The sequence below is a fragment of the Triturus cristatus genome, chromosome 2_2 (assembly GCF_964204655.1).
Source record: "Triturus cristatus chromosome 2_2, aTriCri1.1, whole genome shotgun sequence".
Taxonomy (NCBI): Eukaryota; Metazoa; Chordata; class Amphibia; order Caudata; family Salamandridae; genus Triturus; species Triturus cristatus.
The window spans coordinates 1080366578-1080378344 of NC_140582.1; the positions used below are offsets into that span (position 1 = coordinate 1080366578).

Below are 11767 nucleotides of genomic sequence, written 5' to 3' on the forward strand. Positions count from 1 at the left end.
TCTCGAACGCCGGGTTCAGGGCCGGCCCGTACATCCCGTGGTTCACCGCCGCCAATTGGGACGCCCAATAATATCGCTTGATATCGGGGAGTGCAATACCTCCATCATACCAAGGGAGTGTCAATTTTGTGAGAGCGATTCGGGATCGCCCGTCCCAGAACAACCGCCTCTGCAGGCAATCCACCTCACGGAAATAGCGGGCCGGTATGACGTCGAGTGTATTTTGCAGTGCATACAGGAATCGTGGCAGCGACATCATTTTAAACAACGCCGCGCGCCCGAGCGGCGAAAGCGGAAGCCGTCGCCACCTCGAGACGTCGGCCCTCAGCCGTTGGAGTGGGGGGAGTAGGTTCCGCTCATAACGGGCCACAGGGTCCAAAGTTATGAACACTCCCAGGTATTTAAACCCTGACAGCGCAATCTGGATAGGGCAGCCACGCGGAAGGAGAGGAGCGTCCCCAGAGAGAACATAGACGCATGACTTGGCCCAGTTAATGACCAAGCCGGAGTTGCGACCAAATGAGTTCAGAACATCGACCATCGACTTATGCGGGCCACCAAGGGAACCTCTCGACTGGGTATAGCGGTCCATGTTGTTAGCTTGGGTATGAGCTCCCCGCCTAGTCGTCTTGGATTTTTGCTTATCTCCGTCCAATCTAGCCGCCATTGTCCGATGGTCGCCAACGGTGTCGGCCACCAACACGATGAGCGATCCCCGGAGAACCAATCTAGGGAGCCTCGGCGATCCCGAAAGGTAGTCCAGGCTAGTGTCCAAGAGCAGGCAGGAAACCCAATCGTCCCACTATAAATGTGTGCCCGGGCACCATGCCAACTCGAGTCCGGGGCAAGGTCCGGAGTAGGCCGCCAACTTGGAATCGATGCTATTCCGGTTCCCGATGTCCGATTTGAATTTGGACAACAGGTATCACCTCCACGTAGGTTCGCCCATAGAAGCCCGTCGATAGAATCAGGATAAATTCAGGATAGACGTGGGAAGTTGTGGAGGCCCTCGGGACCCCTGTGCCTACGCGGCCATCTTGGTTGCGCGCTAGGCTCCTCCCTCAGATTCATTATTCTTGCCCTTGAAAAACATTGTTGAGTTAGTATACAAGTCTTTTATTATATCTCTGATGTATGATGCAACTCTGTGCCTTTCGAAACTCCGTAGAATGTGACCATGGCTGAGAGAGTCAAAGACTTTGGAGATGTCTATAAACACCACTGCCAGTGAATCTTTGTTCTTTCGTACCTCTTTCATAGAGTCAGACTTTCGAGTCAACCTCTCACCTTCATGAAGCCTTTTTGTCTCGTATTCAGATTGACGAAAGTGGTAAGTCTTATGTTGAATATTTTCGTGGATAGCTTCATGAATGCTGTACCGATTGTAATTGGTGTCCAGTTACTGATTTTCTTTAGTTCACTGATCAGTACATTCTTTGGGATTAATATTGAATGATTTTTCTTTCTACTTTCTGGGACTCTTCTCATAGTTAACCAGACAACAAAATTCTGGGTAGCAGTCTATATTGTTTATTGTGAACAATATTCAAATCATTTAGGCCAATTTTGTCAGACCCCACTGCTTTATTTAAGTTTGAACCATCGAAGGCTTCAGTTATTTCAAGCAGTGTAATTTCTTTACATAGTCTTTCAACATTCCATTCATCCGGTATCCCGTCAATAGGGATGAATTTGGGGTTTTTCTTATTTTCTTTCTCTATTATATCTTTATAGTATTGAAAGATATCATCCACACTGATTTGGCAAGTGGCATCTTCTGCACCATCAGTGATTATCCTAGCAATTTTCTTCTTGTCTTTCTTGAACATTGCCTGGATTCCTTATAGCTGCCTTTTGCTTTAGCATACTTTTTCTTATGTGTTCGATTAGGCCTTCCATATTTCTTGTCTTTTTTTGATACATTATTTTGAACTGAGGCATTCTGATGCTCATCTTGAGCAGTGTTCATAGGCTCATTGCAGGGTTCACTTGGTTGTTCATTTCAATTGATAGGTATAGGAATTATATTGCTGGTGTTCTCTGAAATATAAGTCACAATTTCATCCATCAGGTCCATAGCAGCATTTTGATGTTTTCAATATTTAGAGTATTTCTCAACTTGTGAGATTCTATCATTCAGATCATCAAATTTTTTTATTTTTGGTGCATGTTTTCTGTTACTAAAGTCTTTATGGCTTTCTGTTATTGTTTCCAACTTCAGGTTGATCGTAAGAGTCACTTTCAGTGTTGTTGGATGCTTGCAGTACATCCTTTGCCATTTTTTTACTTTTATATCTTCTATTTCTTTTTTCTATGCAATTTGTTTCCTGTTTTTATTATTAACATACAGAACCATCAGCGCATTAATACTTCTTTTTTTTTGTATACTTTCTCTATTTCTACTAACAGCAGTAGTTCTTCTTGTGACCATAATTTGGATGGTTTGCTGCTTGCTAGAGCTGTGAGTCTAGCATCATTTTGTGCTCTTGGATGTGCATGCTGAGCATGTTGTGATACTCCAGTTTGTGTTCCGAATCTGAGGCCACAAAAGATACATAGAAATTGCAGCTCTCCTTTTTTTGTTCTTCCTTTGCATTTTGCATAGTGGATGCAATGTTGTGGAATTCTGCTTCCTTGTCACATTTTGAACAATATGTTTCAGCTTGAATCCTCTATGTTCATTGAAGACATGTTTTCTCAGATCTTTGAAAGTTCCCATTATTGTCATTGGGATATTTCCAGGAAGTACATTTTTGGTGTAATCACTTTTCTTGTTATTGAGTTTATCGTTGACCTCATAAACATCAGGCAGATTTTCAAGTTAAAGTAGTGACACTCTTCGCTGAAGAGGCCACAAATTCGATGGTTTCACTGAGGTCTATTGTTATTTTATCTTATGTCGTTACGGATGATGAACAGGGTGCCATGACGTGATCTAAATCGTTGCTATTAGTTGTGCTGGTAGAAGCGGGCCTGGATTGACAATATTGGTAAGGAGGTTAACAATTTGTGGAACAGACAGCACTTCCTTTTGGCATCTTAACGGGGTGTTTAATGGCCAGGAACAACCCCATCTGGAATTGTGATTGTTAGCTTCACTATTTCTCACTATCATGCTCGCCGCCATGATAGAACCTTGTTTGGCCTATCTCTATATACTTCTCTTTGCAGAGAATGGCGGTATAGAGATAGTTACCAGCGGGACCACTTGCACGTAAAGGCCACTACATCTGAGAAGAGGTTAAGAATGTCACAGTACTGCTGCTGTTTACCCACTCTTCATTGAATTTCTTCACTTTGATATTCAGAGCGATGCTTTGTTTTAATTAAGCAGTTGGATTCCCCTGGTATACACCAGTTCTAAGTGAGTTGCAAGGCACAGACCGAGGCAGAACGCCTCCCTGCATCCCAGGTGGTGGCACCCACCACAGCTGGGGTGATCCACAGGAAAGGCCCTGGCTCTTTCTCATCCAGGCTGCCCTGCCACCCAGGACAGGCCACTCCTCAGTCACTCAAAACCCGGGTGGGGCAGGATCAGGAATGAGAGGGCTTTGGTGGCATGGCCTTTAGGAGAATCCTGCCTGGGAGGAATGGCAATTCAGTTACATCAGGTGCATGATAGGTGAGCATGAATTGCATCTCGGAAGAGCTGTTTCTCACATCATGCCCCTCCCAGAGAGCTGAGGGAGTCACTCACCCCAATTCTTGGCATGTCAGTTGGGTCCTTCCAGGTGGAAGAGCCCTCCTTTTGCCCGGGCCTCACCCAAGCACCCAGCATTCAAGGGCCTCTCTGCCGGTCATGACGCACAAGAGTAGGGCCTGGCCCTGTGCCTTGGGTTCCATCTGGGAGGCAGGAAAGGGTTCATGCCATCACAGTCAGTCGCACGGGCAGCTCTGCCGTTAATGACATTTCTGCAGGTTCAGCTATGGAAACCGTGTTATAACTTTAACTTCCTCTAGATAGTGATGCTTGATCATTTTCTCTGGGCTCTGCCAGAGCCTTTGGCGACCCCCAGAGGGCCGATCCGAAGACCTTACTAAACTATCAAATAGGTAGTAGTGACATGTAGGGACTTAATCAATGCAACTTTATGACCTGCACTTCCTGGGAATTCATCGTTCACGTGGATTAATTGCAATCCCTATCACAAACAGGGTTCAGTAGGTTAACTGCACCTGGCAGCAAAGGGTAGACACATGCTGACTCATTCAGTGTAGTGCGCCTGCAGCCCTGGACATCTAAGGGCCTCACAAACCTCTATTGCTCTACTGCGTGGTTGAACACCACTTGCTCCTCTAAGAAGTTGAACGTCAACCGCTGTGGGTCACGTAATTAGTTAGCATGGAGGAGTCTTGTTCACTATTGGAATTAGACACACAAACTGCTCCACCAACTAAGAACGACCATGCACCACCACCCATACAATTGAGAAGGAGTAATCAATTTGTTAATCATTTCTGTGTCTGGGCAGGGTGAGGTTTCCGACATTGTGTCAAATTAAGCCACAGGCTCCATTCCTGGAGGTGCCCTTCTGCAAATTCCTTTAAGTTTCAGCTTTGCAACCATACCCCTCCCAGAACCTAAAGACTTTGGTATCCTTGAAGCTGCTCAACAGGTCATAGGATAACGCTGCTGGAACGCTAGTCGACATCGTTTATGGTCAGAACTACCACGATATCTGAACATCTTCAAAGCTCCTACTTTCACTCTTTATTAATGAAAACATTCTTGGCAAACGCTTTAGCTTTGGTCTGTCTAGCGCCATTCCAAGAATATCACCTCTAGTGGCACAATACGAATGCCAGCAGCCATCCCTCTTAATCATGGCCCCAGTTCTGCAAATCAACAAAATAGAACTGGAGTCCTATTCCAGTATTCCTAACTGATGTATTCAAAGTAAACACTTCGGTCTCACAGAACACTCAGCCAAGAGTATCAAGGGAATACCATAAGGGCTTGCACATGCAGCAGCTCGCCTTGTGGCAGTCCACCAGCTCAATACTAAGCTTCAATTACAAGCTTTTTAACTGCAGCAACTTTAATAAATGCTATTGGAGCTGGAATTGGCACAGCTACTGGGACCAGACTTGCCTTCCAGTGGATATTTGTTAAAGGATTATGGACCCCATGCATCAAATCAAAAACTGGTCGCAAACGGGCAGATTCGCAGAATCTGCCCCTTTGCAACAGATAATTTTGCATTTGGGATGCATCATCCTAAATGCAAAAATCGCAACTTAAGGAATCGCTAAAATTGTGATTACTTAAATTGCGATTGCATTTAAGGAATCACAAATTGGAATTCCTTAAATGCAATGCATTAAGCAAAAAATAATTGCGATTTCGCTATTAGGAATCGCAAATTACCATTGAACTAAAGTTTATGGTAATTTGTGATTGCTTTGAAAAATGCACTATTGTGCATTTTTCAAAGTCACATTTTACATACACATGCCCTTGGGGCATGTGTGTGCGCAACATGTGGAAAAAGGGGAATTTCAGGGGTGCAACAGGGTATCCTTTTTGAACTCTTGCACCCTTGAAATTGCATGTGCAATTTGCGAGTACCTATGGAGTACTCACAAATTGCGCATGCAATTCCCATTGATTCCTATTGGCCTCTAGGCCCATAGAAATGAATGGGAAAGGGGCGTGGCTTGGACGGCAATGGGTTTAGACACCTGAATCCGGCGCTCCGCTGATCCTGGAGGCGAGCAACAAAAAGAACACGCAAGAGCTAATCAGAATAAAGAAAGGAGCACACCAAATCTTAGCGGAACTACGAAAGAAGAGAACGGCCCAAACTGCAAGTTTCAGTCACAACTGCAAAACCGAGAAAATTAAGGAGAAGAGGATCGCCTGGAGCTAACGGCAGAAAATCAAGATGGTGCCCGCGAGGGACCCATTCCGCCGTTGCGCGATCTGCTGACCCTGAAGAAGCCCAAAATCTACAGTTGAACACCGGTGGTCCGACTTGTAGACTTGATAGTCTGTTTGATATAATCGTTCCAGCAGACTTCTGGGCAGAATGCAAAATAGTTGTAGATTGGCCAACAAAAGAATACCCCAGAGATCCCAAAACAGGAGCACCAGACCCCGAGGTAATGAAGAAATATGAGCAGGTTATGGTATTCTTGAATAACAAGGTACCTCCTAAAGAAACAGACTGGGTTAAAATAGACCGAACACATCAGGAAGTGAAAGAATCAGTCCATGCTTACTATGAAAGACTAATACTGGCTTTCAAGCAGTTTAGTGGAGATGAACATCTGGGTGAGAAGGACCTGAGCCATTTTGTATATAGATTTGTATATGGCTTGCGACCTGAAATTAGTGAGGTGATCAGGCAGCACACTGTAGACTGGCAGAGCAAACAATCGATGAAATTCTGAGACATGCACAATACTTCAGTGACGAGATCGAGGCAAAGCATAGAAAGCTGAAAGAAAAAGCAATGTGGGCACAAGTGAAGGTTGCAGAAAGGCAAGAAGCTCAGTTAGTCGAACAAGCAAATAACCCAGGAAATAGACCCAGATTTGGTCCAGGAAAGGGAAAAGGCAATATAGAGGAGGCCAAGAAGAAATTCCCTTGCCACAATTGCGGAAAGTTAGGGCATTGGAAATCCAAGTGTAAGAATCCTCCGTGTGCTAACAACGAAAATCCATCATTAAATCCACAGGTGCAGAGTGAGGGGTGTGGCCAGCAGCAGCAACAGCAGAAGGCTGTTAAGCAGCAGAATCAGGTGCCAAAACTGCCCTTGCCACACAGCAGAGGTACCCAGAAGTATAGCAAGGACTCGGGATTCTACAACGAAGAACAGGTAAACAAACCGCAACGTAAGAAGCGCTGTGATACAATATTGGCTGAGGAATGAGGGAAGTGATTCCGAGGGAGAATACTGACGGTGTCGAGGGGAGGAAGAAGAGTGCGTGCTTGGCGCAACTCTAGAAATAGACCAGACAGGACCCTTTGTAGATGGGAAGATTAATGATGAAAACATTACTTTCCTAGTTCACACAGGTGCTACGAGATCGACTGTCAGGTCAGCTGATGTAAAGAATCTTCCTCTCTCGGATGAGACAATCCAAGTAGTTGGTGTGTCTAACACACAGATCAAGACTTATCTTACTGAACCAGTAAGGGTTAGAATAGGGACATTTTCAGACATGCACCGATTTGTGGTGTGTGACACCAGTCCTGTGAACTTGTTAGGTAGGGATTTGCTGTGTAAAATGAACTGCACAATTTTCTGTACTCCAGATGGAATAGCTTTTGAGACACCAGATGAGGATGTCCTGTATAAAATGACCATAGCTAATGGAGAGAATGATGTTGCCGGAACCTATGCTGTATTCAATCCTGATGAACTACCCCCAGAGTTAAAACAGACAGTGAGAGCAGCAGTCTGGGATTTCACGGGAGAAGATGTAGGACTAATGAGGAATGTGGACCCAGTGAAAATCTCTATAAAAGAAGGAGTAGTTTTTCCAAACATTCCCCAATACAGACTGACACCTGAAATAATTGAAGGAGTAACCCCAATCATTGAGAAAATGATTCAGCAGGGAGTGTTGAGAGAAATACTGAGCAGTCCATGTAATTCACCTATAATGGGACTGAAGAAGCCTAATGGGAAGTTCAGAATAGTGCAGGATTTGAGAAAAATTAACAAAATTGTTGTGTCATGCTGTCCCATTGTACCAAATCCATCAGTGATCTTGTATCAGATTCTCCATGATGCCGAATGGTACACAGTAATTGATTTGTGCCATGCTTTCTTTTCAATCCCGTTGCATCATGACAGCCAGCCGATTTTTGCATTTCGGTTTGGAGAGCGTATTTTGGCATGGTGCCGAATCCCACAGGGGTACACAGAGAGCCCCTCAATATTTAATCAGTTGCTGAAGAAATCTCTGGAAAGTCTAGCAATGCCTGAAAATTCAGTTTTGGTCCAATACATCAATGACCTGCTTGTGGCATCGAAAACACGTGAAGCCTGTGTAGTAGACACCATTGCTTTGCTAAATCACTTGGCAGATGGAGGACTAAAAGTATCTCCAGCAAAATTGCAATTCTGCAAGAAAGAAGTCCAGTACCTAGGACATAATATTGAGAAAGGCCTGAGAAAAGTGACAATAGACAGAATCAGAATCATTAGAGGAATGAGAGCCCCAATGACACAAAGAGAAGTGAGAATGTTCCTGGTATGGTTGGCTATTGTCGTCAGTGGATAAGTAATTTTTCCCTGATTGCCAAGCCATTAATAAAATTGACCAAAAGTGAGGTAAAGGACCCCCTGGAATTAAACAAAGAAGAATTAGCAGCATTCAGAGAATTAAAGAACCGACTTTGTGAAGCACCAGCCCTGGGTATGCCAGACTATGAGAAAGAGTTTGAATTGTACTGCAGTGAGAGAAATGGATGTGCACTTTCAGTGTTAATTCAAAAACATGGACGCTTGAAGAGACCAATTGCATACTTCTCATCAACACTGGGCCCAGTAGCTGTGGGTCTACCAGGTTGCCTGAAAGCAGTAGCTGCTACATGCAGAAGTTTGGAGCAAAGTGAGGGAATCGTAATGGGATATCCTGTGAGAGTACTCGTACCGCATGATGTGGCGATTCTTTTGACAAGGAGCCGGACACAGTTCCTGTCACATAGTCGGCTGACTAAATATGAGAAAGTCATTCTAGGTGCATCAAATGTGAGTCTTGAGAGATGCGTGAATGTGAATCCAGCAACGCTGTTGCTAGATGCTGAAAGTGTGCAGGTGAGAGATGATGTTGATCATGATTGCCTGGATGTGCTTGATTACTGTACAAAACCCAGACCAGACATAAAAGATACGCCACTGCCTGAGAGTGATCATGTGTTTTTCGTGGATGGTTCATGCTTGAGAACGGATGAAGGAGTGTTGAGTGCAGCCTATGCAATATGCACAATTTCAGGAGTTGTAGAAGCATCACCCTTGAAAGGAGTTAAATCCGCTCAAGTAGCACAATTGGTGGCAATAACAAAGGCCTGCAAAATTGGAAGGAACGTGAGAGTGACTGTAATGACTGACAGCCAGTATGGCTTCGGAGTTGTCCACGACTTCGGCCAATTATGGCTACAGAGAGGTTTCCTGACCTCAAGTGGAACTCCCATAAAGAATGCAGAAGTGGTTGGAAAATTGCTTGAGGCGATACAGCTGCCCAAAGAATTGGCTGTTGTAAAATGTGCTGCTCATAGTCAAGGTAGTGATTACATCACTACCGGGAACAGATTTGCCAATGACATGGCTCAGTATTGTGCTAGAAACCAATATTCAATTAATCGGTCTAAAGAAAGAGAAATGTCTTCTTGCTCCTTAATGTTTACTAACGTTGTAGGAACATGGGAAGAAGTGAAGCAGTTGCAGGATGAGGCAGGAGATGAGGAAATGAGAGAATGGGTGAAAGCAGGCTGTGCACCAAGGGAGAAAGACCACGTGGGTCTATAGAGATGGAAGACCAGTCATGCCAAATAGCATGATGTCAACAATGGCACGGATGTATCATGGCCAGGGACACTTGGGAAGGGATGCCATGATAAGAGCCTTTAAGCAGACCTGGTATAATGCAAAATTCAGGTTGATAGCAGAGAGTCTCTGTCAAAGATGCCTGATATATCAGCAATACAATCCTGGAAGAAAGACAGTAGTGAGCCTAGGTACAATAGGCAGGGAGGGAGGACCTTTCACCAGAATGCAGGTTGATTTCATTGAAATGCCCCAAGTCAACAGGTTGAGGTATGTCCTGGTGATAGTCTGTCTGTTCTCCAGGTGGGTGGAAGCTTTTCCGACAAGAAGAAATGATGGAATAACAGTAGCTAAGCTATTGTTAAGAGAATTCATCCCAAGGTTCGGGTTCCCAGTGACCATTGAATCAGACAGAGGAGGACACTTTTATAATGCAATCATGGGTTTGATCTGTGAAGCATTAAGTGTACAACATAAACTGCATTGAGCCTACCGACCAGAGGCTCCTGGTGTGGTTGAACAAATGAATGGTACCATCAAAAACAGAATTGGCAAAATGTGTTTAGCCACAGGCAAGAAATGGCCTGATGTCTTGCCTCTAGTCTTGATGACGATATGGTCTACTCCAGACAGAACAACAGGTTTGAGTCCTCATAATTACGCAAGAATCAGATGGGGTACACAAGGCCAATTGACCGAGAGGGTGCCCGTGAGGAGGGGAGTCTGCCAGGGTTGTGTCATGGCGCCGACTCTATTTTCCCTATTTGTGAATGGTGTGGTGGACCACCTTGGGGACGAGCCGGCGGATGCACCATCCCTGGCTGGGGAAAAAATACCAACGCTCCTCTTCGCGGACGACACCATTCTGATATCAAAAACCCCGGCAGGTCTCCAAAAGCTATTGCACCGATTTAGTGATTTTTGCAATGATAGGGGCCTCGAAAACCAAACTTATGGCCATATCCCCTTCTAGAAAAATTTGGAATCATTTTTCGCTCAATGGTGAGTCCTTGGAGATGGTGGAGTCCTTTGACTACCTGGGAGTTAGGGTGAACAGTCGGATGTGCTGGAATGACCATCTAGCTAAAATGTCATTAAACTTTAAAAGAGTTGCAGGGGCGGTAATGCGTGAGCATAGAGTGTCAGTGAGTAAACCTGTGGCCCCGGCCCTAGCCATTTACGAAGGCCAAATATTGCCTAGTGCTCTGTATGGCTCTGAGCTCTGGGGGTTCGAAAATATTCCGGATTTAATAACCTCTGAAAACAAATTTTTGAGAGATTTGGTTGCCTTACCAGTTTCCACCCCATTGATACCTTTACGTTTAGACATGGGCAGGCGTCCCGTTAAGGATATTGTGCGCTTGCGCCCTTTACTTTTTTGGGCCCGGCTGAGAAGAACTGAGGAGCTTAAGAACTATGCTGCTGCACTGGACGAACTTATCTTGTTGGATAAAGGTAACAGGATTAAGTGGTTGAGTAACCTGCGGCAGCTGGTGGGATCTATGGGTCTAAGCGATCTATGGAAGAGTCAATCTCCCCCACCTAAACTAGTTATTAAGAAGCTTTATTGGGAGTGGGTCCAGCTGGAGACTTCTCGTAGAGTCGCTGGGGGCTCTCTCACTGAGCGGTTCTTAGATCATAAGGGGTCAAGGCTATTTGAACTATTCCTTGACTACATCGAGAAACCCCTTGATAGATCACTATATTTAAAAATTAGATTTGGAACCCTTCCTGTAAATGCTTTTACTTCTGGGTGGAACTCGCAAGGTAGTTCAACAAAGGCGTGCCCGTGTTGTGCAGCCCCCATCGAGTCCATGGCACACCTTATGTTTGCATGCCCGGCTTACAAAGTACCCAGGAGGATATGGCTAAAACCATTATGTAGGGGCCTGGGCCTTCGCTATCAAGCAATGGCCTTGCGAGTACTCTGTACCGATACATCCTCCTCTTCATTGGTGTGTGGTGTCGCTAAATTTATTGGAAGTGCTTGGGTGATCCGCATGAGGAGACTTAGGCTCCAACTTACTATGTAGACCGGGGTGTCATAATGAGGGATTGGCCTTAGGACCAGGTTACCGATGAGTTATTATGCTGCAAATGTAGAGCCATTGACGAATTTTAACATGTTTTTTTTAATGTGAAATTTTATGCGTTTATGTGGTATAAATGTTAGCGATTATACTGTTTTTTTAACATGTGTTTATTAAGGTCATGTTATTGTATGCTTACTTTTATGATGAAAATTTTTATCGAATAAAGTATTACTG

At 44.6% G+C, this 11767-nt stretch overlaps 1 pseudogene; it reads right to left on the reverse strand.

Annotated features, from left to right (window-relative positions):
- Positions 1-3901: 3901 nt before the first annotated feature.
- On the reverse strand, positions 3902-5224 carry LOC146863174 (18S ribosomal RNA; annotated as a pseudogene).
- Positions 5225-11767: the final 6543 nt, after the last annotated feature.